A 23442-nucleotide genomic window follows, 5' to 3' on the forward strand; every position below is an offset into this window, starting at 1 on the left:
TGAATGCTCGCAGTCCCAAAAGTACATTTCCGAAGTTGTCGCCTGGTAAGACACGCAGCCGAGGATCCCAAAGTGAAACAGTATCACCATTCAGTCCTGGGTAGAAGAGCATTCCCATGTAATCACTCCCTGTTCGTGCTCCAGGCACCATCATGCCAGCCATAGGAATCAGAGAACTTTTGCAGCATAGTAGAAGGCCATTTGGTCCTTTTTGTCCATGCCAGCTCTCCACAAAACCATTTCACCCAATCCCATTCCACCGCTTTTCCCCCATAGCCCTGATTTTTTTTCTTGTCAGATAACTGGCAAACTCTTTTTTGAAAGCCACAATTGGAATCTGCTTCTACCACACTGTCAGGCAGTGCATTCGAGATCATAAGCATTTGCTGTATCAAAAAACTTTTCTTCATGTCGTTGTTGCTTCCTTTGCCAATCACATTAAATCCTGAGTTCTGAAGAAGGGTCACTGAACTGAAACGTTAACTTTGCTTCTCTCTCCACAGATGCTGCCAGACCTGCTGAGTATTTCTAGCATTTCTTGTTTTGTTTCAGATTTCCAGCATCTGCAGCATTTTGCTTTTACATTAAATCTGTGTCTGTTGGTTCTCAACTCTTCCGCTAGTGGGAACAATTGTTTCGATCTACTCTGTACAGACTCCTCATGAATTTGAGCATCTCTATCAAATCTACTCTTAGTTTACTCTTCTCCAAGGAGAACAGACCCAGCTTCTCTAACCGATCCACGTAATTGAAGTTCCTCATGCCTGGAACCATTCTTGTGAATCTTTTCTGCACCCTCTCTAATGCCTTCACATTCTTTCTAAAGTGTGGTGCCCAGAACGGGATATGATGCTCCAGTTGAGGCTGAACTAGTGATTTATGCAGGTTTAAAATAACTTCATTGATTTTGACTCTATGGCCTAGATTTTAAAAGCCCACCGCCGGAAAGTGGTGAAAGAAATGGCGGCCTGCACACACGGGCCACACATCGCAGACCTGCTGCGATTCCAAACGCGGCGGTTCATTAGCATGCCCGGGGCGCCCACCCCTGCCAATGACACCGAATGGGTGGGCTGAATGATGCCATAAACGGCGCAAGCTGACAACTCATCAGGTGCTGCCGCCAAATTTAAACAGCAGCCAGCCCTGCAGACAGACAGATTCAACCTGAAAACCTTGGTGCAGGAGCTGAGAAGCCAGCACAGGAGCTCTGGAATGAAAATTTAAAATCAAGACACCAGCAAGGCACAGGACATGGTAGAGTAGCGAGGAAGGGTGGCCCCACGGTTCAGCGATGCCTCCCTGCTCACTCTCCTCCAGGCTGCACGGGCAAGGCAAGAGGTTCTTTTCCCCATCGATGGCAAGAAGAGGCCCTCCTGCCTGACCAAGCAAGCTTGGAGGAAGATTGCAGAGGAAGTAAGTTGCCATGGGACTGGATCCAGTGCCGCAAGTGGATGAACAATCTGATTTGCATGGCAAAGGTAGGTGGCACTTTTTTTGGGGCCCCAGCTGACCTGGGTTTGCCCACACAGAGTGGCACATGGGTGCCACTGCCATGTCAAACACAGGGAGGCCAGGCGGGGAGGATTGATGCCACATAGGTCTCCGCATGAGTGAGAGAATTAACCCTCATTTGCACCCAGAGCATGGCACCTACATGGCAGGCTGAGTCCGTCTGACACACTGACTGCCACCCACCTTTTGTTGTAACGCCCCTGTTGTGCAAAGCATCATGTCAATGTTTTACATCTGCATCCTGGCTCTTCCAGGCAAAGAGTGCGCACAATGCGAGGGAGTCCTCCAGGACTGGAGGAGGGGTTCCCGACGTCTGACCACTGACCCAGGCTGAGGAGGAGGCCCTCGAGCTATGTGGCGGTCAGGGAGGTCGTACAATTTCGGAAGTGATGCTTGGGTTCTGGGGTGAACATTCATCTTTTAGACAAACACAATGAATATTAGAAACATTTCCTTTGTGGACACAATGCTGTCATATTAGTGATATGTACACCGGTGAACCTAAAACTGTGCTCTTCACATTGTATCTTGCAGGGTGACACACCGAGGTGGCATCGGAGGCCCTGGAGAGTGCTGGCACCTCTGAGGAGGAGACGAACTCAGGGGAAGCAGCGTCCCATGACACTTCCAGATCTTCCACCCGTGCAGAGACACTCACCTTGGTGGGAATGCGTTCCACTTTAGAGTCTGTGTCACCAGCTGGTGAGCGCTCCACACGTACGGCCGAGCAGCTGACTGGGGCTGAGACAGCCGAGGCCTCTGACAGTCAGAGGACTGTGGGCGGCCAGGCCCACTGCTGAGCCCGAGGTCGATGTTGACCTTCTGGTGTCGACAGCACAGGGCATGCTGGAGTTGCAGGAAGAAGTAAGACAACATCTGGCGAAGATGCCACGGGCCATGCGCAGCCATAATCAGATGATGGAGAAGCCCATCCAGGCCATGACAGCTGCCATTTCACGGGCAAATGAGCACATAGCTTCCTCCATGGAGAGGATGTCAACCATCATGGAGAGCCACATTCCACAGATGCGTGCTGACCTGCAAACCATTGCCTCAGCCATGAGCTGGTTGCAGCAGTGGCTAGGCGAGAGAGGGACCAGGGGCCTGGACACCATCTCTGCACCTGGTCCTTCCAGGAGAGCAGCGAGGTTCCCACGAGCCTAAAGGGGAAGGAGGAGAGCCAGCTGTCCACATATGGAGTCTTCCTTGAGGACGATTCCGATGTGGACACTGGTTCCCCAGCCCCTCCACCAGTGAGTTCAGCTCCAGCAGCCACAAGATCTAAGGAGAGCCCTGCACTAGTGCAGGAGGCCCTCGGGCAACCGTGGCCCTCCAGACCTCGTACGCCCAGAGGATGACCACTCAAGTCATCCAAAGCTAAAGGGCATCCTGACCAGCAGCCTGCCTCCAGTCAAGCTGCTAGTGAACTGGTTGCACAGTGAAAGAGCACCCACAAGCGGCTAAAAAAGACACAATGACACACATGGGTTATCATGGTTGCAACGTATATGTTCTGTTAACATGTCACGAAATGTGTTTCTCTAACAGGTGTCTCCTTTTTACTGTGTTAATGACGCATGCTAGCATGTGCCGACTATGTCTCCTCTCATGACATCATTGCCCTGGAGCAATGCCAATGTATGGAAGAACATCATCGCCATGCCAGTATGCATGATGTGGCATTGCGTGGGTGCAGTCACATGGGCAATGGCTCAGTCATCTGCTGCCAGTAATAGTGGAGACACTGATGACACAGATGCAGAAGACTTCCTACCGGACGAAGCACGGTGATGTTGACATGGGGAACATATTCTGCTCCTCAGGGTTATTGGACGTACTCAGCAATAAGGCATTGCCGAGCATCCCTTGTTCTTTGCCCACCCTGTCTGCAATGCCTCGATAATATTCGCCCTCCCATGCGCATATGCTGCTGCACCTCCTCTGTCCCCTTATCATCTGAGCATGTCTCCTGCTCCTGTCTCACATCTTCCTGCAAGGCCTCCCCCCTCTGTATTGCCAAGTTGTGCAGAGCACATCACACAGTAACTATGCACGCAATCCTTTCTGGTGAGTACTGTAGGGCACCACCTGGCCTGTGCAGACAGCGGAAGTGCATCTTGAACATGCCGATGGCCTTCTTGATGGTAGCTTGTGTCGAGCCCTGGCAGGCGTTCTATCTCTCCTCTGCATCGCTGGTAGGGTTTCTCATTGGCGTCAGGAGCCATGTCTGCAAGGGGTCGTCCTTGTCCTCAAGAAGTCACCCCTGGATCTGAGCCAGTGCAGTGAAGAGCATTGGCACCTGGGACCAGCGCAGGATGAATGAGTCATGGCAGCTGCCTGGAAAGCGGCCACACACTTGCATGAAGTGTTTCCTGTGGTCACATACTAGCTGCAGGTGCAGTGAGTAGAAGCCCTTTCTATTCAGGAATGCGGCTGGTTGTCCGACTGGAGTCTTGATGGCCACATGCGTGCAGTTGGTGAACCTTTGCACCTGTGGGACTTCCACGATGGCCCCAAATCCAATGGCCCTTTGGGACTTACTCTCATGGTCTGTCCGGAAGCACACATAGTCACCGGCCCTCCTGTACAAGGCATCGGTGACCTCCCTGATACAGTTGTTCACTGGTGACTGGAAACACCACACAGGTCACCTGTGGGTCCTTGGAATTATGCGGAGCCAAAGAAGGTAAGAGCTGTGGCGACTTTGAGGGGCACAGGCATAGGGTGTCCAGCAGATCCCATCGGCTGCAACTTATCATTCAGTGAGGCACAGAGGTGTGTCTCCGCCTCTCTGGACATCTGCAGCTGCCTATGACGCTGTTGATCCGACATGTGCAGGTATGTCATGCAGGGCCTGTGGTGGCCCAGCATGAGGTGAAAGGTAACTTCCGGGGGGGGGGGGGGGGGGGGGTAGAGTGATGGACAAGGGGGAGGTGACCACCCCGACAACTTGGGTTCCTGTTCTGTATTCATTGGTTAGAAGGGTGGAAACAAGTGATTGGCATAGGGTGAACTACCAGCCACCAGAAATAAGGTATATCAATGGATGCTTGGGAAGCAGAGACAGCAGCCCCCGTCTGGCAGGAGATAGAGAGCTTCCAGACACCTTGGCAATCTGGAGAAGGCAAAAAGACAGAAGGGAAGAGAGCGAGAGAGAGAGATAGAGAAAAGACTGCCCCTCCAGCTGCAGAGATCGTCTGCAAAATCATCTTCTTCTGTCTATTTAGCATATGCATCATATCTAAACTAGATTGTCCCACTGGGATTGTAGGGAATGGAATATGAAATGAGATTTAGTTCCAGTGTTTGAAACCCTTTGGCTCTTCCTATGATTTCACAAATTTAACAATGAGATTGAGAGGGTATTTCACTGCGTTCTTCAGCTCTTCTCTCAATTTAGTTCTGGGTCACAGCGTAAATATACCTGTTGACTTGTGCGGTGACAGTGAGGTTCACTGCAGCAATAATAAACCCAAATATCTGTAATTCAACAGTAAATGTTATACACAACCAATGTCACCCATTACAGTATAAAACCGGCGGAAATACAAAGGAATGAAATGTGGCGAGATCGCACTTTCCTCGGGACAGGATCACAATCGCCGCCAAGTTAACTGGAAGAGAGAGAAAAGGAAATAGAGAAAAACAGACTGTGCATCTGACAGGGATAAATACACAGACAGCGAGATAAACAATAAAATTCAGCCAATCTGACAACATCCTAATAACAACTTCATTTCACAGATTCACTCACCAATTGTTCTGGACATTTCAGCAGTTTATCATAATCAATTATTCACACTGCTGCTTCTCTCCTTTTGTCTTTCCATCTGATTATCTCTTTCTCTCTGTTTAGCTCTCTTTGTTCCTTCTGTCATTCCTTTGCTAAGCAGTCTTCTCGATCTCTCTGGAGTACTCATTTTCTTGATGTCCCTTTTCACATCCAATTTAAGCCGAACATCCAGTGCCTGTATAGTTTTCACCATTCCCGTGATCAACGATTCTATTCTCAGGGTCTGTTTGTTCAATGATGAAGCTTTTGTGAATAGTTCAATATATTTACAGATCATGCAAGTCTGCACCTGTTTACCTACACTGTTCACATCATCTACAATGCATGGAAAAAAAATTGAAATCTTCTTCCAGACAGACCTCATATTCATTGAAATTCCTTCTCCTGGAATTATCAAGTACACCATTAGATGATGAGATTTTTAAATGAATAAAACAGCAACATTAGCGCTGCAGCTGAGCATCAACATGATTCCAGTAAATACAGTGTAAACCTATAAAAAAGCTCATCAATACTTTCATTTCACAACGTAGTCCAGTGACAGTGAACTCATCCACAATGAAGCGGAGAAGATGTGAAAAGTCAGCAGAAAACTTAGTTCAGTAGTCAGACCTCTGAAGCAGCATCAGATACACACAAAACTGAATAATATTTAATCACAGTGATAACCAATAAATAGGTTGAAATTCCAGTTAAACTGGGGAGGACGGACATTGTGCTGTTTGTAACACTGAATGCGTGAGATGTCTCATTACCAATCACTGAAAACACATTCATAAAAACATTCCAGGACAGGCAGGTTCCACAGCATGAAACTGTTAGCAGCTCCTGATGATCTGATTCCTGCACTTAGCCCAGACACTTGATTCGAATACAAATAAAGGCAGAAAGTGTTGGAAATGCTCAGCAGGTCAGGCAGCATCTGTGAGGAAAACTGGTGAAAGGTCACAGACCTGAAACGTTGACTCTTCTCTCTCCACAGATGCTGCCTGACATACTGAATACTTCCAGCACTTCCTGTTTTTATTTCAGATTTCCAGCTTCTGCAGTATTTTGCTTTTATTTACCTGATTCGAATACATTCAGTTCACAGAATAATCCAGTAATAATGCCAGGTCTGGTGAAACAGAGATAATTACAGATATCATGCAGTTCCTACAAGACTAAAAGAGCAGAGACTGAGTACATTCTATCATTCAAATGCTGGAACAGAACAAGCAGCTGTGTTAAACACATAGTAGGAAATATTATCGAGTAGAACATCACAGTTAACATGATTTACACCATTAACAACTGAGATACTGACTTACCAGGAACTCCAACAGCTGCAAGAACAGGATAGTCAATGGCTTGTATCTTATACATTACTGCATTTCCCATTTTCATGAGAAGCAGCGTCTTCTGTTGGTCTGGGAACCCACAGATCCGATAGGCACTCTGAGCTTATCCATTCCAGTGGGTCCTGATTTATACAGGGGATAAGTCTCCACTGACAAGGTTATAACCCTGATCATTGCTATTAGTTACACTCTCTTGAACAAATACAATTGGCTGAAATTTATGTTTCGCCGTCGATTGCGGCGGCTGTAAACAATGGTGCGCAGGCTATACTCCGCGGAGCTGCCGCAATATTCATTATATATCCATTGACATTCCTCCCTATGCGATTTTACTGCAGTTGCTTACCTGTTTCTTCTACATTGGTTAAGGTCTCCAGTAAAATTAGAGATGTGTCACCTCCTGACTCTATTCCTCCAGTTCCCTCCTGATCAGCCACACAACCTCCACTTTCCATCAATGTCAACTGATCCAAGACTCTGCTGTCCATGTCCAGCCTTCACCAAATTCCACTCGCCCGTCACCCTCAATTTCACTGACCCGCATTGGCTCCCAGTTTCCTAACTCGGTAAATTTCAAGCTATTATCATTGTGTTAAACTCCCTCCATATCCTCAGCCCTCCCCTCTCCATCCTCTCCTCCAAAACTGCAGCAAATCCACCCGTGATCTTTCTGTACCTCTGACATTGGCCTCTTTCAGTAGGACTGCCATCGCTTGGGCCCATTCTTACTGATCTGATTGTAACCAGAACATCTCGAACAATGGCTTCTCTTCCCACGCCACTGCCGTTAAACTCAGAAGTCCCCAAACTTTCCATTCTTGCACCCTCCTGTTCCTTATCTACATGTTATCCACTAGCAACACCATGTACAGACATGGGGTCAGCTTCCACTTATGTGCTAACAACACCCAGCTCCAGCTCTCCATCATTTCTCTTGACCCTCCACTGCCTCTGTGTTATCAGACTGTAACAGTCTTTTTCCAATTTCCTCCAATTAAATATTGGGAAGAGCATAGTCTCCAACTTTGGTCACACGACAAACTCCACACCCTTGTCACCAATTCCATCCCCCTTCCTGGATGTTGCCTCAGGCTGAATTTTATATTGTGTAAATTCTGATTCCTCAGACCACTGTTTTTTTGCTTATGTGTAAATGACTTGGAGCTTGGAATACAGAGTAGAATTTCAAAATTTACAGACGATACCAATCTTGGAGAACTTGCAAACCATGAGGATGATACGAACCACCTGCAGCAGGACATAGATAGATGAGCGGAATAGGCAGACAAATAGCTGATGGAATTTAATTCAGACAAGTGTGAGGTGATGCATATTGGCAGAAGGGACACGATGAGGCAATATATACTTAATGGAGCAGTCATAGAGAGTGTGCAGGAACAGAGGGACTGCGGTTGCATGCACATCGATCTTTGAAGGTGGCAAGACTTATTGAGAGAGTGGTAAGCAAATCATATGGGATATTGAGCTTCAGAAATAGACGCACAGAGTACAAAAGCAGGGAAGTTATGCTAAACCTTTATAAAGCGGCACAGTGGTGCAGTAGTTAGCACTGCAGCCTCACAGCTCTAGTGACCGGGGTTCAGTTCTGGGTACCGGCTGTGTGGAGTTTGCAAGTTCTCCCTGTGACTGTGGTTTCTGCTGGGTGCTCTGGTTTCCTCCCACAGCCAAAGACTTGCAGGTTGATAGGTAAATTGGCTATTGGAAATTGCCCTTAGTGTAGGTAGGTGGTAGTAGAATGGTGGGGATGTGGTGGGGAATATGGGATTAATGTAGGATTAGTGTAAATGGGTCGTTGTTGGTCAGCACAGACTCGGTGGGCTGAAGGGCCTGTTTCAGTGCTGTATCTCTAAATAAATAAAGCTCTGGCTAGGTCCCAATTAGAGTTCTAGTCACCACACTTTAGGAAGGATGTGAGGGTCCTTGACAGGGTGAAGAGGAGATTTACCAGAATGATTCTGGGGATGGGTGATTTTAGTTACTAGATTAGGTTAGAGAAGTTGGGGTTGTTCTCCCTGGAGCAAAGGAGATTGAGGGGAGTTTTGATAAAGGTGTACAAGATTATGGCAGGCTTAGATAATTGGACAAGGGAAAACTGTTCTCATTAACTGGTGGGAGAAGGACTAGGGGACAAAGATAGAAGGTTTGGGGCAAGAGATATGGCGGAATGTGAGGAAGAACTTTTTATACTCAACGAGTTGATATGATCTGGATCTTGCTGTCCACAAGGGTGGTGGAAGCATAAAAAATGATTTCTAAAGGAAATTAGTTGGGCACTTGAAGGAAATAAAACTGCAGGTACATTGGGGTGCAGCAGGGCAATGAGACTGACTGCATGGCTCCTCAGAGGGCCGTCATGGACAGGATGGGTTGAATGGCCTCCTTCTATGCCGTTAATGACTTTATTATTCTATTCATCTCCGACCTCAGCTTCTGATTCTCATGTTGTCTTCAAGAGAAATGACATCTCCTTCCACTCCATAACATCTTCGGCTTCCACACCCGCCTCAGCCCATCAGGCATTGAAACCCTCAACCACACATCTGTCAGCTCCAAACTCTTTGTCCTCTCCTCCAATCCATCACCTCTTCATTGCTCTGCCACTGGCCTCTTGATGGGACTTCCCTTGCTTATTCCGACTCTTAACAATCCGATTGTATCCAAAGAATCTCCAGCAATGTCTGCTCAACTCCCTAGCCTTTAGTGACTCCCAAGGCTCCATCTTGGCCTATCCTCTCTTGCTCACTTACATGCTTCACATTGGCTCTTTCATCTGCAGATATGGAATCAGTTGTTACATGTATGTCGGCGGCATCAGTTTTGCCTCTCAACCGCCTCTGTTGATCCTGCCTGCCCCCACTGTCTCTCTGTGTGGTCCAGTCTTGGCTTTAATCCTTTCATCCCAAACCTATCTGTATAACCTCTTCCAACCCTACCATCCCTCCCCTCCCCGACCCTCTGGTCTTTCTGTTTGATGAGTCAGCTGATTCTTTTGAATATCGCCTTCTCTGTCTGTAGGCCAATCTCTGTCTAATTTCAGCTCAGTGAAACGGCCTGGAATCTTTTCCTATGTTTTAGGCTCTATATAATTGTTTTATTTTCATATCCTCCACCCTCTTCATCTCACAATTTGTGATGATGTCTTTAGCTGACTGAGGGTTACTCTCAGAAACCATTCCTAATCCCCCCATCTCTCTTCTGTCATTAAACCCCACTCTTTGACCAAGCATTTGATCTGTTCTCTAATGGTCCTTATTTACTTTGTTTTCCTCATGTCCCTGTGAAGCCTTTTGGGAATTAATATTTCTTGTCAATGCAGTTTTTTGCTAACCTTCTTTGCAATGTGTCTATTAATTATCCACTGTATGAGCAACAACATATGTTTCAAAAGGAATCATTGTACTTGACAATCCTCCCTGAATTCTTAAAGGAGGTAAGAGACATGGTAAATGTGATGGATGTAGCACAGACACTTAAAAAGCCTTTGACAAGGTGCCACATGGGTGATTGCGGGAGCAGATTAAGGGGTATTCATTGAAGGTAAAAGTATGGGTTTGTATGTGTTACTCGTCAAATCAATCAGTACTGATAAAATATATGTACACACTCTCCTGAGCCACACTAACCATTTCATGCAGTGGTGCTGTCAGTATCACTGGACATGTCTAAAACCCAAATAAAAGTAAATACTGCGGATGCTGGAAATCTGAAATAAAACAGAAAGTGCTGGAAATACTCAACAGGTCTGGTAGCATCTGTGGAGAGAGAAACAGAGCTAACATTTCAGGTCTGTGACTTTTCATCAGAATTGGCAAAGGTTAGAAATGTAAAAGGCTTTGAGCGACTTCTCAGATACTGAAGCAGTCCGTGTGCATATGCAGCAAGACCTGGACAGCATTTAGGCTTGGGAATTCACGCCAAACAAGTGTCAGGCAATGATCATCTCCAACAAGAGGAAGTCTAATCATTTCCCCTTGACATTCAATGGCATTGCCAGCGCTGAATCCCCCACTAGCAACATCGACTAGACACTTAACTGGACCAGTCACATAAATACTGTAGCTACAAGAGCAGGTCAGAGGCTGGGAATTCTGTGGCAACTAACTCACCTCCTGACTCCTGTTCACCATCTACAAGACACAAGTCAGGAATGTGATGGAATTCTCTTCACTTGCTGGATGAGTGCAGCTTCAACAACACCCAAGAAGCTCAACACTATCCAGGACAAAGCAGCCCGTTTGATTGGAACCCTCATCCACCACCTTAAACATTCACCCCCTCCACCACTGGAGCACAGTAGCAGCAGTGTATACCATCTACAAGATGCACTGCAGCAACTCACCAAGGCTCCTTTGACAGCACCTTCCAAACTCGCAACTTCTACCACATAGAAGGACAAGGACAGCAGATGCATGGGAACACCACCAGCTTCAAGTTCCCCTCCAAGCCACACAGCATCCTAACTCGGAACTATATTGACATTCCTTCACTACCTCTAGGTTAAAATCATGGAACTTCCTTCCTTAAAGCACAGTTGGTGTGCCTACACCCCAAGGACTGCATCGGTTCAAGAAGTCAGCTCACCACCATCTTCTCAAGGGCAATTGGTGATGAGCAATAAATTGTGGCCCAACCAGCGATGCCCACAACCTATGAACGAATAAAAAAGTAAAAGACAGAGAATGTGCCCAGGGACAATGTTAATGGCAGAATAATGAACAGCTATTTCCGAAAGCAAAAACATGAAGGCACATGGTTAAACAATACAATATAACAAAATTAGAAAATAACATACATACACAAATAAATAAATATATAAATAAATGCTCTGAAAATGTTGAACTTAGTGTTGAGTCCAGAAGAGTGCAGTGCCTAATGAGAAGATGAGATGCTGGTCCAAGAGCTTGCATTGAGCTTCACTGGAACATTGCAGCCGGCCAAGAATAGAAATGTGGGCATAAGAGCAGGGTGGTGAATTAAAATGGCAAGCAATCAGAAGTTCGGGGTCATAGTTGCAGACTGAGTGAAGGTGTTACACAAAGTGGTCACCCAGTCTGCAATGGAAAGGGGATCGCTCTATGAGTAGCGAATACAGTACACTAAATTGAAAGAAGTACAAGTAAATCACTATTTCACCTGACAGGACTGTTTGGGGCCTTGGCTGGTGAGGAGAAAGGAGGTAAAAGGGCAGGTATTACACCTTCTGTGATTGCAATGAGAAGGTGCATTGAAATGGGGACAAGGTGTCGCGGGTGATGGAGGAGTGGACAAGGGTGTCACTGAGGGAATGGTCATTTAAGAATGCTGACAGAGCAGTTGAGGGGAAGATGTGCTTGGTGTTGGTATCACACTGGAGGTGGTGGAGTATGATCCTTTTGATGTGGAGGTTGGTGGGATGGAAATTGAGGACAAGGGGAATCCTGTCACAGTTCTAGGAAGGAGGGGAAGTGGAGAGAGCAAAGTGTGGGAAATGGGTCGGCCACAGTCAAAGGCCTTGTCAACTATTGTGGGAGGGAATCTTCCATATAGAAAAAGGAAGACAAATCAGAAGTGATGTTGTGGAAGGTTGGATCATCAGAACAGATGCGTCGGAGACGGAGAAACTGGGAGAATGGGATGGAGTCCTTACAGGAGGTCGGGCGTGAGGAAGTGTAGTCAAGGTAGCTGTGGGAGTCGATGGGCTTATTATCAATATTCGTGGACAGCTTATCCCATGAGATGGAGACAGAGAAGTCAAAAGAGGGAAGGGAAGTGTCGAAAATCATTGAAGACACATGAACACCCCAAGAGAGAAAAGTTTCCTACAGTAAACAAGGTTTAAGAAGAATACTGGGCCCCAACAAAAAGCAAGACTACTTACAAAAGGACTTAAGTGAGCTTGAAGCACAGTAAACAAGAAACTCTTCTGATATTGCCTCAAACCTCTCCATTTTATTTTTCTTCTGCTCTTTTCTGTCACTGTTTACATGTGTGTATTGCGTGTGCATGCTAGTGTGGGCACGTCGTATATCCGTACGCGTTAACCATATTAGAGTTTAAGTTTAAGGTTTAATAAATTTCACTTTTTCTCTTTAAAACTAAGAAAAACCTGATGTGCTCATTTCTTTGCCTTATAATTGGAAAGCTGTGAACAAGGATTCACAAAAGGGGAGCTCAAAATACAGTGTGTTTAAAAATTAAACCCTGTTATAATAAGACCAGGTGAAGACAGCAAAAGACCCCTAGACACCTTTCTCACCTGGTTGTAACAGCATCTTTACTGAATAAGGTTTATTTAGTTGTTTATTAAAGAACAAAAACAAGAAATGCTGGATTCACTCAGCAGGTCTGGCAGCATCTGTGGAAAGAGAAGCAGAGTTAACGTTTCGGGTCAGTGACCCTTCTTCGGAACTGACAAATATTAGAAAAGTCACAGATTATAAACAAGTGAGGTGGGGGTTGGGCAACAGATAACAAAGGAGAAGGTGCAGATTGGACCAGGCCACATAGCTGACCAAAAGGTCACGGAGCAAAGGCAAACAATATGTTAATGGTGTGTTGAAAGACAAAGCATTAGTACAGATTAGGTGTGAATATACTGAATATTGAACATCAGCAAGTGCAAACCTGAAGAAAAACAACCTGAAAAAAACAGTGGGTGAGCAAACTGAACAAACTAAGATGAACTGAAATAAATACAAAAAAAGATTGTAAAAAATGTAAAAAGGAATGCCAAAAAAAAAAAGGAAGAAAAAATAACTAAAAATGACTAAAAATGAAAGTAAAGTGGGGGGCTGTCATGCTCTGAAATTATTGAACTCAATGTTCAGACCGGCAGGCTGTAGTGTGCCTAATCGGTAGATGAGATGCTGTTCCTCGAGCTTGCGTTGATGTTCACTGGAACACTGCAGCAATCCCAGGACAGAGATGTGAGCATGAGAGCAGGGGGGAGTGTTGAAATGGCAAGCAACCGGAAGCTCAGGGTCCTGCTTGCGGACTGAGCGGAGATGTTCCGCAAAGCGGTCACCCAGTCTGCGCTTGGTCTCCCCAATAATCTGTGACTTTTCTAATATTTGTCAGTTCCGAAGAAGGGTCACTGACCCGAAACGTTAACTCTGCTTCTCTTTCCACAGATGCTGCCAGACCTGCTGAGTGAATCCAGCATTTCTTGTTTTTGTTTCAGATTTCCAGCATCCGCAGTATTTTGCTTTTATTTTAGTGTTTATTAAAGAAACCTGGTTGGTGGATCTTTTTCTGAAATAAAAAATAGAGTATATAATTGGCCATATTGGTAACTGGGTAAGCATTTAAATGTATGTTGTGATCCGTGAAGAAGTGGAACTAGAAACAGACAGTGCACTTCCCACCTCGGTCACAACAAAGGGGATTGGAGAACAAAAATAAAGAAGTCTTGCTACAATTGTACAGGGTTTTGGTGAGACCACATCTGGTGGACTGTGTGCAGGTGCAGTTTTGGTCTCCACATTTAAAAAAGGATATATTGTGCTGGAAGAGGTACAGCAAATGTGTATTAAATTGATCCCTGAGATGAGGGAGTTGTCCTATGATGAGAGGCTGAGTAAATTGGGCCTATATTCTCTGGAGATTAGAACAATGAGGGGCAATCTCATTGAAGCATGTAAGGTTGAATTTTACTAGCCCCCCGACATTGGGAGTCGTGGCAGCGGGGCCCGGAAAATCGTTCCAGGAGAGGCCTGCCAAGGGTTTAAGTTTTGATAAATTTCACTTTTCTCCTTTAAATCGAAGAAAGCCTGTTTATGCTCATTTCTTTGCCTTATAATTGGAAAGTGGTGAACAAAGATTCACCAGAGGGAGCTCAAAACACAGTGGGCTGAATTTTATGAGTGCGCTGCAGTTCGTGGCAGCATACTCTAAAAACGGCATGCATCCCACGCAGATACGCCGACCTTGAGCTCCTGCGATATTACGCACGGGGACTCATTTATATAGAGGGGGCAGAGTGGTAGCCCCTGATAATGTAAGGGGGCGGCGGCCATGTCCCTGGCAACGACGTCCGGCGGCACCACGCAGGTACCAGTTCCATTTTTAAGCCCTTACAAGGTAGTTCTACTTTTTAAAGGTGCAGTCATCGGGAAGTTTTATTAGCAATGAATAAAGATGTTGAGGCCCTTTCCCAACCCCGCCAATGGTCATTTAAGTAGCAATGATTCTCAAAAAATAATTTATTCCCTTCTCGAACTTTCCCCCCCGAACCTTCGAACATTTGGCCTCTAACCTCTTCCCACCATCCCCACATCCAATCAAAATTGATTTCCCCACTCCTCCACCCCTCCCGCCCTGACAATTTTATTACTCCCCCCTCCCCACTGGATTCGCGCCCGGAACTCCGTATGGAGTTCCGAAAGTGCGCGGAGCACGAATGGTGGTCATAATATCAGAATGGGATGGCTTCCGCCTGCAGGTAGGTGAATTTGCATCTCATTAGGCCTAATTTTAATATGGAGATGAAGAGCCCGCCGTCTAGTGACGGGGGTGGGTGGCGGGGGGCCGGACCGAGGCCGGCCTCTCCCCGCAGCATTTTACCGGCCCCCACGCCATGACCCGCATCATCAAGGGGCCGGTAAAATTCAGCCCTGCATGTTTAAAAATTAAACCCTGTTATAATAAGACCAAGTGAAGACAGTAAAAGACCCCCAGACACCTTGCTCATCTGGTCGTAACCCTTCATCCACGTTGCTTGCTACTTCCTCAAAGAAATGTAATAAATTCGTCACACATGATTTCCCTTTCATAAAATCACATTGACTCTACCTGACTGCAGGGAGATTTTCTGCATGACCTGCTATAACCCCCTTAATAATCGATTCCAGCATTTTGCCCTGTGATAGATGTTAAGCTAACTGACCAGTAGTTTCCTGCTTTCTCTTCCTCTTTTCTTGAACAGCAGTTATATTCGCTATTTTTCAATCTTGATGGGAATTTTGGAAAATTAAAACAATAAATCCACTATCTCAGCAGCCTCTTCTTTTAAGACCCAAGGATGAAGTTCTCAGGGCCTGGGGAGTTGTCAGCTTTGGTTCTTATAATTTTCTAAGTATCCTTTCCCTGGTGATGGTAATTGTTTTAAGTTCCTCCTTCCCTTTCAAGTCTTGATTCACAGTTATTTCTGGGATTTTTTTGTATCCTCTACAGTGAAGACAGATGCAAAAAATCTGTTCAAATCATCCGTCATTTGCTTTTTTCCCATTATTAACTCCCCAGACTCTCTCTCTAGAGGACCAACATTCACTTTATTTACTCTTTTCCTTTTAAACACCCGTAGAAACTCCTACAATCCATTGTTATATTTCTAGCTAGCTTTCTCTCATACTCTAATTTCTCTCTCAGTACTCTTTTGGTCATGCTTTGTTGCATTTTATGTTCTGTCCAATCATCTTACCTGCCACTACTCTTGGCTGAATTGTATGTTTTTTTCTTTCAATTTCATACTATCTTTAACTTCCTTCGTTAGCCATGCATGGTGTGTCCTTCCCATAGTCATTCTTTCTCACTGCAATGTATCTTTGCTGAGTGTTATGAAATATTTCCGAAAATGTCTGCCACTGAATCTCTACTGACCTATCCCAGTTTACTTTAGCCAACTCTGTCATCAAACCCTCATAACCCTTATTTAAGTTTTAAACACTAGTGTTAGATCCACTCTTTTCAACCTCAAACTGAATGCGAAATTCCATCGAAAGTGATCACTCCTACCAAAAGACGCCTTTACTATGTAGGTGGGAAGGGACTATACCAGGGGAGAAAAATAGAACCGAAATAGGAAGAAATAAGTCCAGTGAGGTCGGAACAGGCTCAACAGATGGGTCTACGAAGACAGTCGTGTTTGTGGATTTTGAGGAGGTAGCAGTGGGCTGTTTGAGGTGGTGGGACTGAGGTGGGAAGCTGTGGAGGGAACATCTCCAGAGTTGATGATATCAGTGACAGCACAGTGGCTTGATGTTTGGTGGTGGGGTCATGGTCCAGGGGGAGGTTGGAAGAAGTGTCTGAGAACTGGCACTCAGCCTCTGCAAGTTAGAGGTGGGTACACCAGACAACAACAGCACCACCCTTGTCAGCTGGTTTGATCGCAATGTCAGGGTTAAACCTGAAAGAATGGAGTGCAACAAGTTCAGGGGGAGGCAGGTTAGTGTGAGTGAGGTGAGCAAAGAAATTACGATGGCCAATGTTACACCAACAGTTCTCAATGAAGGTAAGCATGAAGTTGCAACAGGCGGTAAAAAAGGCAAGTGGTATGTTGGCCTTCATAGCAAGAGGATTCGAGTACAGGAGCAGGGATGTCTTGCTGCAATTATACAGGGCCTTGGTGAGGCCACACCTGGAGTATTGTGTTTTGGCCTCCTTATCTGAGGAAGGATGTTCTTGCAATAGAGGGAGTGCAGCGAAGGTTTACCAGACTGATTCCTGGGATGGTGGGACTGACATATGAGGAGAGATTGAGTCGGTTAGGATTATATTCGCTGGAGTTCAGAAGAGTGAGGGGGGATCTCATAGAAACCTATGAAATTCTAACAGAACTTGACAGGGTAGATGCAGGAAGGATGTTCCCGATGGTGGGGGAGTCCAGAACTAGTCTAAGGATTCGGGGTAAACCGTTCAGGACTGAGATGAGGAGAAATTACTTCACCCAGAGAGTGGTGAGCCTGTGGAATTCGCTACCACAGAAAGCAGTTCAGGCCAAAACATTGTATGTTTCCAAGAAGGAGTTAAATATAGCTCTTGGGTCTAAAGGGATCAAAGGATATGGGGCGAAAGCAGGAACAGACTACTGAGTTGGATGATCAGCCATGATCATAATGAGTGGCGGAGCAGGCTCGAAGGGTCAAATGGCCTACTCCTGCTCCTATTTTCTATGTCTCAATGAAAAGATCAAGAGCAGGTAAGAGGCCAGAGGGAGGGTTCCAGGTGGAGGGAATATTCTGGAGGTGGGTGAAAGGGTTCACTGGTTGGGGGAGGAGTTCTGGCAAAAGAAGTGAGCCCAGAGCTGAAGGCGATGAAAGAAGAGCTCAATGTCATTCCTAAAGCGAAATTCATTCAAGTGGGGTCATAAGGAAATAAAGCTAAGTCCTTTGCTAAGTACAGATCATTCAGCTTTGGAAAGGGGAAGGTCAGATGATATGGTGAATACACAGCAAGAGTGAGACATGACGAAGGAATGTGTTCAGATGGAAGTGAAGGGGAGAAAGATCTGGAGGGACGTTGGTCCACATGAGCTGCTGGAGCTTGCACTCCTTAACACCTGAAAGGAAGAGATGAAGGTTTTTGTTAATGCATCAGGTAAGATGAAGAATCAAATGAAACTGCGGAGCAGGACAACTTTGAGATAATGTGAGTCACTGCCATTGGAGTAAGGGCTTGAGTGTGTAGATGTGGTGGTTCATGGCACTGAGGATGCAGCAAGTCTAAGGAACATTGTATGTCTTGGAGATACCTGTAATCCTGGATTTGAAACATGAAGGATGGAACTTCAGTTGGAATCCACATGGAATAGCTGGAGACAGTCACAGAGTAAGGAGATGTGGCTGTGAAAATGAGTTTTGGCAGACACCTTATTGAATATCAGGAGGGAGATGGAAAGCAATGAAGATGCACAGGGTTAAAAAGACAAACTGAAATCCCTGTCAGAGAGAAGAGCAGGACCTCTTCAAGGTAGGCATTCCTGGAAGAGAAGTGACAATAAATTAAAAACTAAAATAAAGTCAAAATACTGCAGATGCTGGAAATCTGAAATAAAAACAGTAAGTGCTGGAAATACTCAGTAGGTCTGGCAGCATCTGTGGATAGCGAAACAGAGTTAAACTTTCAGGTCTGTGACGTTTCATCAGAACTGGAAAATGCTAGCAAGGTAAGGGCGGTACAGTGGCGCAGTGGTTAACACCACAGCCTCACAGCTCCAGGGACCCGGGTTCAATTCTGGGTACTGCCTGTGCGGAGTTTGCAAGTTCTCCCTGTGACCGCGTGGGTTTTCGCCGGGTGCTCTGGTTTCCTCCCACTGCCAAAGATTTGCAGGTGATAGGTAAATTGCCCCTAGTGTAGGTAGGTGGCAGGGAATATGGGATTACTGTAGGGTTCGTATAAATGGGTGGTTCTTGGTCGGCACAGACTCGGTGGGCCGAAGGGCCTGTTTCAGTGCTGTATCTCTAAATAAGATAAAATGGAATTCTCTTGAATTGCCTACTTCCATTGGCTGAGGAAATTCTCCCAGAGACACATTGTGGCCTTAAACCTTCCAGAGGAATCTCTGACATGGTCCTTGTTGCAACACCAATCCAAGAACAAAACCAGAAACTCTTCATTGCATTCATTGACCTGACCAAAGCATTTGACTCAGTAAATCGCAAGGCTCTGTGGATTATACTCCAGAGATTTGGATGTCCATGAAACTTCTTCACAATCCTGCAATTGCTGCATAATGATATGACCGCAACAGTCTTGGGTGGGAGACTTCAAAATCCGGACCGGGGCAGGGCAAACAAAGCAAGGGAATACACAATAAATGGGAGGATATTGAGAGGGGTGGAAGAAGTGAGAGAGCTTGGAGTGCATGTCCACAGATCCCTGAAGGTGGCAGGACAGGTAGATAGAGTGGTGAAGAAGGCATATGGAATGCTTTCCCTTATTGGCCGACATATAGAATAGAAAAGTAGGGATGTGATGCTGGAACTGTATAAAACGCTGGTTAGTCCACAGCTGGAGTATTGCGTACAGGTCTGGTCACCACATTACAGGAAGGAGATTTACAAGAACGTTGCCAGGGCTTGAAAGTTGCAGGTATGAGGAAAGATTGAATCGGTGAGGGTTGGTTTTCTTCGAACAGAGGAGGCTGAGGGGTGACTAAATTGAGGTGTACAAAATTATGAGGGGCCTAGAAAGAGTAGACAGGAAGGACCTGTTCCCCTTAGCGGAGAGGTCAATTACCAGGGGCATAGATTTAAGGTGATTGGTGGAAGGACATGAGGAAAAACATTTTCACCCAGAGGGTGGTGGATGTCTGGAATTCCCTGCACGGATCGGTGGTGGAAGCAGAAACCCTCAATTCTTTTAAAAGGTACCTGGACATGCACCTGAAGTGCTGTAACCTACAAGGCTATGGACCAGGTGCTGGAAGGTGGGATTAGATTGGGAAGCTAGTTTTCTTGGCCAGCACAGACACGAATGGCCTCCTCTGTGGTCTAATTTTTCGATGGTTCTATGGTTTTAAAGCTGTGTGATAGCTGCCATACTATTTACAATCAACCTGACAGTGGCTATTCACCTCATCAAAGATCAACTGCCCTCTGAAGAGAGTATCAAATACCACCTAGATGGAAAACTTTTTAACCTCTGTGGCCTCCATGCTAATTAAACTGACCACCATAAACATACATGATCTACAGTTTGCAGATGACTACAATGTCATTGCCCACTCTGCACCAGATTTGCAAGCCACTCTCGATCTCTGAAAAAGTGAAGTCACAGGAAAGCTATGACCTGATTGGCTGGTAGGGAATCTGTACCGAATTTGAAAATAAAACTGATAAAAATTGATTAAAACACTAATTAACTAATTAATAAGTATAGTAACTAAACCAGAGGGAGGAGATTACTGTATTTAGATAGCATTTAGTATTTATTGTAGAAATCTAGAACTAGGGACCACATAGTTAAGTGTATCATAATTTAGTAAGGATTTAATTAGCATTTATTTATTTTAAATTAATTTATTAATTAGTGATAGAAATGTCAGTTAGAGGGGTGAAGTGCTTCACCTGTGAGATATGGGACGTCCGTGACGCTTCCAGCGTTCCGGAGGACTACATCTGCAGGAAGTGTACCCAGTTGCAGCTCCTCACAGACCGCATGGATCGGTTGGAGCGGCAAGTGGATGCACTTAGGAGCATGCAGGTGGCGGAAAGCATCAGAGACAGGAGTTTTAGAGAAGTGTTACACCCAAGGTGCAGGCAGATAGATGGGTGACCGCTAGAAGGGGCAGGCAGTCAGTGCAGGAATCCCCTGTGGCTATCCCCCTCTCTAACAAGTATACCATTTTGGATACTGTTGGGGGGGATGGCCGATCAGGGGAAAACAGCAGCAGCCAGAGCAGTGGCACCACGGCTGGCACTGTTGTTCAGCAGGGAGGGACAAAGCGCAGAAGAGCAATAGTTATAGGGGACTCTATAGTCAGGGGCACAGATAGGCGCTTCTGTGGACGTGAAAGAGACTCCAGGATGGTATGTTGCCTCCCTGGTGCCAGGGTCAAGGATGTCTCTGAACGGACAGGGGGCATTCTGAAGGGGGAGGGTGAACAGCCAGAGGTTGTGGTACACATCGGTACCAATGATATGGGCAGGAAGAGTGATGAGGTCCTGCAGGGGGAGTTTAGGGAGTTAGGTAGTAAGTTAAAAAACAGGACCTCGACGGTTGTAATCTCTGGATTACTCCCTGTGCCACGTGCCAGTGAGACTAGAAATAGGAAGATAGTGCAGCTAAACACGTGGCTGAGCAGCTGGTATAGAAGGGAGGGTTTCAGATATCTGGACCATTGGGCTCTCTTCAGGGACAGATGGGACCTGTACAAGAAGGGCGGGTTGCATCTAAACTGGAGGGGCACTAATATCCTGGCTGCAAGGTTTGCTAGCGTCACTCGGGAGGGTTTAAACTAGGGTGGCAGGGGGGTGGGAACCAGAGCAGTAGGACAGCTAGTGAAATAAATGAGGAGGACATAGTAAATAAGGCCTGTAGGACTAAGAGGAAGAGCAGGCAGGGAGATGTTGCTGAGCACAGCGGGACTGGTGGTCTGAAGTGCATTTGTTTCAATGCGAGAAGTATAACAGGTAAGGCAGATGAACTTAAGAGCTTGGATTCGTACTTGGAAATATGATGTTGTTGCTATTACAGAGACTTGGTTGAGGGAAGGGCAGGATTGGCAGCTAAATGTTCCAGGTTTTAGAAGCTTCAGGCAAGATAGAGGGGGATGTAAAAGGGGTGGGGGAGTTGCATTACTGGTTAAGGAGAATATCACAGCTGTACTGCGGGAGGACACCTCAGAGGGGTCATGCAGCGAGGCAATATGGGTGGAGCTCAAGAATAGGAAGGGTGCAGTCACGATGCTGGGGGTTTACTACAGGCCTCCCAACAGCCAGCGGGAGGTAGAGGAGCAGATATGTAGACAGATTTTGGAAAGATGTAAAGGTAACAGGGTTGTGGTGGTGGGTGATTTTAACTTCCCCTATATTGACTGGGACTCACTTAGTGCTAGGGGCTTGGATGGGGCAGAATTTGTGAGGAGCATCCAGCAGGGCTTCTTGAAACAGTATGTAGGCAGTCCAACTAGGGATAGGGCCATTCTGGACCTGGTATTGGGGAATGAGCCCGGCCAGGTGGTCGAAGTTTCAGTGGGGGAGCATTTCGGGAGCAGTGACCATAATTCTATAAGTTTTAAGGTACTTGTGGATAAGGATAAGAGTAGTCCTCGGGTGAAGGTGCTAAATTGGGGCAAGGCTAATAATGACAATATTAGGCAGGAACTGAAGAATTTAGATTGGGGGCGGCTGTTTGAGGGTAAATCAACATCTGACATGTGGGAGTCTTTCAAACGTCAGCTGATTAGAATCCAGGACCAGCATGTTCCTGTGAGGAAGAAAGACAAGTTTGGCAAGTTTTGGGAAGCTTGGATAACGCGGGATATTGTGAGCCTAGTCAAAAAGAAAAAGGAAGCATTTGTAAGGGCTGGAAGGCTAGGAACAGACGAAGCACTTGAGGAATATGAAGACAGTAGGAAGGAACTTAAGCAAGGAGTTAGGAGGGCTAAAAGGGGTCATGAAAAGTCATTGGCAAACAGGATTAAGGAAAATCCCAAGGCTTTTTATATGTATATAAAGAGCAAGAGGGTAACCAGGGAAAAGGTTGGCCCACTCAAGGACAGAGATGGGAATCTATGCGTGGAGCCAGAGGAAATGGGCGAGGTGCTAAATGAGTACTTTGCATCAGTATTCACCAAAGAGAAGGACTTGGTGGATGATGAGCCTAGGGAAGGGAGTGCAGATAGTCTCAGTCATCTCATTATCAAAAAGGAGGAGGTGTTGGGTGTCTTGCAAAGCATTAAGGTAGATAAGTCCCCAGGGCCTGATGGGATCTACCCTAGAATACTGAGGGAGGCAAGGGAGGAAATTGCTGGGGCCTTGACAGAAATCTTTGGCTACAGGTGAGGTCCCAGAGGACTGGAGAATAGCCAATGTTGTTCCTTTGTTTAAGAAGGGTGGCAAGGATAATCCAGGAAATTATAGGCCGGTGAGCCTTACGTCAGTGGTAGGGAAACTATTAGAGAGGATTATTCAGGACAGGATTTACTCCCATTTGGAAACAAGCAAACTTATTAGCGAGAGAGAGCATGGTTTTGTGAAGGGGAGGTCGTGTCTTACTAACTTGATTGAGTTTTTTGAGGAAGTGACAAAGATGATTGATGAAGGAAGGGCAGTGGATGTTATCGAAATGGACTTCAGTAAAGCCTTTGACAAGGTCCCACATGGTAGACTGGTACAAAAGGTGAAGTCACATGGGATCAGAGGTGAGCTGGCAAGATGGTTACAGAACTGGCTCGGTCATAGAAGACAGAGGGTATTAGTGGATGGGTGTTTTTCTGAATGGAGGGATGTGACTAGTGGTGTTCCGCAGGGATCAGTGCTGGGACCTTTGCTGTTTGCAGTGTATATAAATGATTTGGAGGAAAATGTAGCTGGTCTGATTAGTAAGTTTGCGGACGACACAAAGGTTGGTGGA

The sequence above is a fragment of the Heterodontus francisci genome, chromosome 13, assembly GCF_036365525.1.
Source record: "Heterodontus francisci isolate sHetFra1 chromosome 13, sHetFra1.hap1, whole genome shotgun sequence".
NCBI classification, from domain to species: Eukaryota; Metazoa; Chordata; class Chondrichthyes; order Heterodontiformes; family Heterodontidae; genus Heterodontus; species Heterodontus francisci.